We start from the raw sequence: 6,000 nt of genomic DNA on the forward strand, positions 1-6,000 counted from the left end.
CCAACTGTTCTTGGGACTGGTCTACATTTCTTAATGAGTCCTAAAGTGCCCAGCGTGATCTGGCGTCAGCTGATTTCTCTGGATGCATCTCCTGCTGCTTCCTCACTGGAAACTCTACAATCTAGTCCCATCTTGGACTTATGATGGGCCAGTGTCTCCTTGACCTCCTACACTTTTAGACATTCTTGTCTCACTCCTCACTGTAGTCACCTCAGTCTCACCCCCAGCACAACTGACCAAGCTAGGAAAAGAGTTCCCATGTTCAGGGAGCCAAAGGGATGATCCAGGATCCTTTCTTTGGGGGTCTTCGCTCTCTAAACTAAATTAGAGATTGGTTATGTGTCAGTCAGATTTCTCTTTGGGAATTTTAAACAGGAAGGAATTTAACACAGGGAACTGGGGGCTTATAAAATCATTGAAAGGCCTGAAAGATTCGATTTCAATCATTGAGAAATGACTCCCAGAATAATACAGGCAGACTCATCAGCTGAGCTCCTATATCTAAGGCTACCTAATGGAGCAATGAGTTCAAGATCATTGTTTAAATCTAGGCATCAGTTTTAAACACAACTACCCCACAACTGGGGGTTTCACAAGTGGTACAGTGGTAAAGAATCCACCTGCCAATGAAAGAGATATAGGAGATGCAGGTTCGATCCCTGGATCAGGAAGATTTTCTGGAGGAGGAAACGGCAATCCACTCCAGTATTCCTGCCTGCGAGATCCCATGGACAGAGAAACCTGGCAGAACACAGCACACCACAGCACATGGGGTCACAAAGAGTTGAACATGACTGAACATGCACACATGCACCCCACATCTGCATTCTGCAAGAAGTTATAGATGTCAAATACCGCCTCTCTTTTTTTTTTCTGTCTACCATTTTGCAGATGCTTCCAACTGATGGCTAGAGCCTGATTGCAAAGAACTCTGGGAAATGTAGTTTTCTACTCTATCCAAGCAGAAGGAGGATATAATGGAAGTTGAAAGGGCCATTCCACTGTATCCACCAATGGTGGGTGAATGTTTGGATTAATATGAAGTGAAGCCTGGGGTCAGAGCCACGGCAGGCCATGGCAGGCCAAAATCTGTACAAGCCAGAGTTATGGTAGAGGCAGCAGAGGAGATGTGCGAAATAAGAGAAAGCTGGGTGGAGAGGGAGCAAGAGAATGAAAAATCATGGAGTGAAACAGAGAGGTGGAACTCTCAGGTCAGGCCCCAGGAGAATGGTCTTGGCTTTTGACTTTCTATGAGGTCTGGCTGGGCTCTATACTTGCCCTTCAATACTTGAGGAATCGGGAGGCATGATCTTTTCCTTCCTTTCCCACTTCCTCCCCGTCCCCCTTTGCCAGATGCCTCAGTTTTCTCTGCCCTCCCTTTCCCCACGTTGGGCCAAGGACCCCACTCCCTGCTCGCATGGCATAGAGTGCAGTGCTGACATAAGGTGATGATTTCCTAAACTGTTCTCCCTACTAGACTGTAAGCATTGTGACTACCTGGCAAGTTGTGATCACCTACTCACTGCCACTCCTCCAGAGTCTAGCGTGGTGGCTGAAACCTTGAGTCACTCACTAAATATTTGCATAAAGAAACACAGGAGGAAAAGATAGAGATGAACAATAAAAAAAGATGAACAATTAAACTTCAAATTGATTTTGTATTGCCTCATTATAAAATCACTTTGAAAGAAGGTTCTAGGACTAGCTTTGGTTTTAATTCTGGCCGCATCACTTACTAACTCAGGAACCTCTTTATGTCTCAGTTTTCTCATCTCTAAAATAATAATCAATAATAGCACCCATCTCTTAGAGTTCTTGTGAATATTAAATGTATTAATATAGAGAAAGTATTTAGAACAGTATCCTACCATTGTTGTTGTTGTTGTTTAGTTGCTCAGTCACGTCTGATTCTTTGTGACCCCATGGACTGCAGCATGCCAGGCTTCCCTGTCCTTCACCATCTCCCAAAACTTGCTCAAACTCATGTCCATTGAGTCAGTGATACCATCCAACCATCTTGTCCTCTGTTGTCCCCTTCTCCTCCTGCCTTCTACCTTTCCCAGCATCAGAGTCTTTTTCAGTAAGTCAGCTCTTCATATCAGGCGGCCAGAGTATTGGAGCTTCAGCTTCAATAGCAGTCCTTCCAATGCTTCAGCATCAGTCTTTCCAATACATCGATAGTGACCCTCAATAAATAATAGCTGTTGAATCCAAGGGGCTCCATGGAAGTACAGGTAATTCTAGAAAAAAAAAAAGATTCAAGAGTAAGATCATATAAATGCTATTGTATTCTTTTGTTTATTATCCACTTGACTTTAAGCCATTCAAATGATTCTTCTAGGCTATATTCTTATCTCTAAGATAGGAAAACATACACTCGCTTTGCCTAAAGCTGATAAATTTTTCTGCCATGCAGCTAAGCTCCCTTCTTTTGGCAAAACCTTGTAATTTTCTGTTGGGAAATGACATGCCGTTTTGACCTGCCAGCTAATGTGCACCATCCCTTAGCCAAGGGGTAGGCTTTTAATGCCTGCCACGACAAGCAGATGTCCCGCCCCTGGAATGTGAGTCTTGAGAGGTAACACAAGGTCAATACCTGAGTGGAACAGTCACTCATTCCTGATAACAGAACAGAAAACACCACCCACTATTACTTATTTCTCCAGAACTTTCCTGGTTTCTCCCAAGACTTCGTTCTTCCTGTTTTTTCCTGCAGTCCTATAAACCAGTCAAAGCCCAGCAACACATTTGCTTTTGGCTACTGTTGACCAGAGTCCAAAGATTCCTTAGTAAAAATTATCTCAAAGGATTGTGGTTAAGATAAAATCAGAGAAAGTATTTGAAAGCACTTTAAAAACTGTTCAGGTGCTATATAAATATAATTTATCCACTAATGCAATAGCAGTAGCAACCATAGAAGAGAATCAAGTTAATGCTCAGTTTATTTGTTTATCCATACAACATCAGGCGCTCTTTCTAAATAAGGGCAGATCAGCATATGACAGTAGACTGGCAACTGATACAGTGGTGATAAACTAGAAAAGTCCACGCATCTCCAGCCTCTACAATAGCATGACCTGACTCAACATTTCACAGAGCCACACACCCAACTGGAGGCCCCAGTGAGATCTTTAACTCTCAGACAAACCTGGGGCCTGGTCTCACTACCAGAGGATTTCCCAGGTGACTGGGTGGTAAAGAATCTGCCTCCCAATGCTGGTGCTGCAGGAGACACAGCTTTGGTCCCTGCGTTGGGAAGATTGATTCCCTGGAGGAGGAATCCCACTCCAGTATTCCTGCCAAATAATCCGATGGACAGTGGAACTTCATCTGAGTGCCGAAAAATTGATGCTTTTGAACTGTGGTGTTGGAGAAGACTCTTGAGGGTCCCTTGGGCTGCAAGGAGATCCAACAGTCCATCCTAAAGGAAATCAGTCCTGAATATTCATGGGAAGGACTGATGCTGAAGCCGAAACTCCAATACCTTGGCCACCTGATGCAAAGAACTGACTCATGTGAAGAAACCCTGATGCTGGGAAAGATTGAAGGTGGGAGAAGAAGGGGACAACAGAGGATGAGATGGTTGGATGGCATCACCGACTCGATGGACATGAGTTTGAGTGAACTCGGGAGTTGGTGGTGGTCAGGGAGGCCTGGCATGCTGCAGTCCATGGGGTCGCAAAGAGTTGGACTTGACTGAGTGACTGAACTGAACTGAACTGGAGGGACCCTGGTGGGCTACAGTCCATGGAGTTGCAAAGAGTTGGACAAGACTTAGTGAATGAGCACACATGAATGCTTACCACCAGGAGAGAAGGGGAGAAGAGACAGTGCCAAGAAACGATCAGGCCCCATCTTTCAAGCCCCATTTTTAGACAGCTTACTCTATGAAATGGCAGGGGTCAATGTCCCAGTCCTTCTTTCCCTGTTGGTAAAGAGAGGCAATACCTTAAAGTGGAGAGAATCAACTCTGGTGTTAAGAACGGATTGGCTAGGATTGAACCTGCGTCTCCTATGACTCCTGAATGCAGGCAGATTCTTTTCCTCTCCTAGCCACCTGGGAAACTCTCTTGGCTAGGGTGGTACTTCCTATTTCCTCTTCTACAGAGGTTTGAGGCATTAACAGATATTCTGAGGAATTGAAACATGAGGGGGTTCTTTTATTGTCCAAAACGTTTGAGAAATTCCCTATATGATATACTGTACTTAGAAGGAAAGTGAAAGTCACTCAGGGAAACCCACACTGTACTTAGGACACCAAGAAACATTTTATATTTAAGAAAATGTTCAGTATAGACACAAAATAATTTAAAAGTAGATTCTCAGCCTCTGAGAATCATGTTAGGAAAAATCTAATTTTAAGGTAGATCTCCCCTAACTTCTTTAATTTTAATCCTTCTTTTCTCCACAAAAAAATAAATAACTTTTTAAAAAAACACGTTAATTTTTAGGAGGACACAGTTTGGGGAATTTGTATTCAGATGCTGGTGGGATTGGGGTGGTTTTGCTCACAACTGCCTGGTCCCTGAATTTACTCTTCTCTGCTGCCCCCTTTTGATAGACAGAGGGAAAAGCAGGTTTTCAGCTGCAAGGGGCTAAAGGACCCTGGAGACTGCAACAGTAGCTGCCAGTGTCTGCTGGGAAAAGAGAGCACCACATTGATGGGGGAGTTGCCTTTGTTAGCTGCTGTGTGCAGTTTTGTGGGTCTGCATAGCAGCTTGCTCATGCTGCCTGCCTGCCTGGAGTAAAGGGAACGTAGGTGTTCTTTCAAACACTCATTCACCCGTTCTCACAAATGTCATGTACTATGCACCCAGCCCAATGCATGGTGATGAGGTGGAACAATGAATGCAACCAGAAGAACTCAAGACCTTTCCAGTTGATCTGACTGAGTTCTTTGTACCTGTGCCCTGACCTTCATTTTTACTCTAATACTCTTCCTCTCTAGACATGGTTCTCTGAGACTGTGACCTTTGATCGAGGCTTCCTGTCATGATAGGCATTAGTGTTAAATCAAACGGTTGAATCAGTTCAGTTCACTTCAGTCGCTCAGTCACGTCCGACTCTTTGACCCCATGGACTGCAGCACGCCAGGCTTCCCTGTCCATCACCAATTCCCAGAGCTTGCTCAAACTTAGGTCCATCGGGTCGGTGATGTCATCCAACCAGCTCATCCTCTGTCATCCCCTTCTTTTCCTGCCCTCAATCTTTCCCAGCATCAGGGTCTTTTTCAATGAGTCAGTTCTTCGCACCAGGTGGCCAAAGTATTGGAGCTTCAGTTGGTTGAAAACAACTTATTTTTTCACCACAAAATATTTAAACTCATTTTTAAGTTCAAATAACCACATTAATGTGTATCTTTTATGGCACTCATCTCCTTTTTGAATTCTTGTTCTAAAATGGATAAGAGTTGGAGAGAAGAAGGGAGGTTTGCATAAGCTAGAACTTGAGACCTGAAGTTGGCATGAGGAGCAGGCAGGCCCAACAGCCATCTCGTATTGAAAAAGCTGCAAAAAAGCAACTGGAACTCTCAAATCATGAAAAGATATAAAAGAGCCCTGAATTTCTTTTAAAAAGTAATCTTTTCTAGGAGTACAAGAGCAACCCCTGTGTCTTCCAGCCTGACCAGAGAGCCCGAGTTACAGGCTAAGCTTTTGGAATTCATTTGAGGGTAGGGGAGTCCATGATAGAAATTAATCAGGGAATAAGTGACTATAGGTCCCAGGCTGAGAAAAGAGGGAGGATTAAGTAGATGGTGCCACACTGAGAGATTTCCAAAGCCAGAAGTTATGTCAACTGATGAGATATCCCAGGTGTATTAGTTAGCAAACTAACAAAGCTACTGTAGCAAAGTACCACAGACTGGGTGGCTTAGGCACAGAAACTTAATTGTCTCATAGCTCTGGAGGCTAGAAGTCTGAGATCAAGGTGTTAGCCAAGCCATGCATAACCTCAATCTTCAGATGGCATTCTCCCTATGTGTGCATGTGTCTATATGCT

Source organism: Moschus berezovskii, chromosome 10, assembly GCF_049115385.1.
Source record: "Moschus berezovskii isolate FMDL1 chromosome 10, NW_MosBer_1.0, whole genome shotgun sequence".
Classification (NCBI taxonomy): domain Eukaryota; kingdom Metazoa; phylum Chordata; class Mammalia; order Artiodactyla; family Moschidae; genus Moschus; species Moschus berezovskii.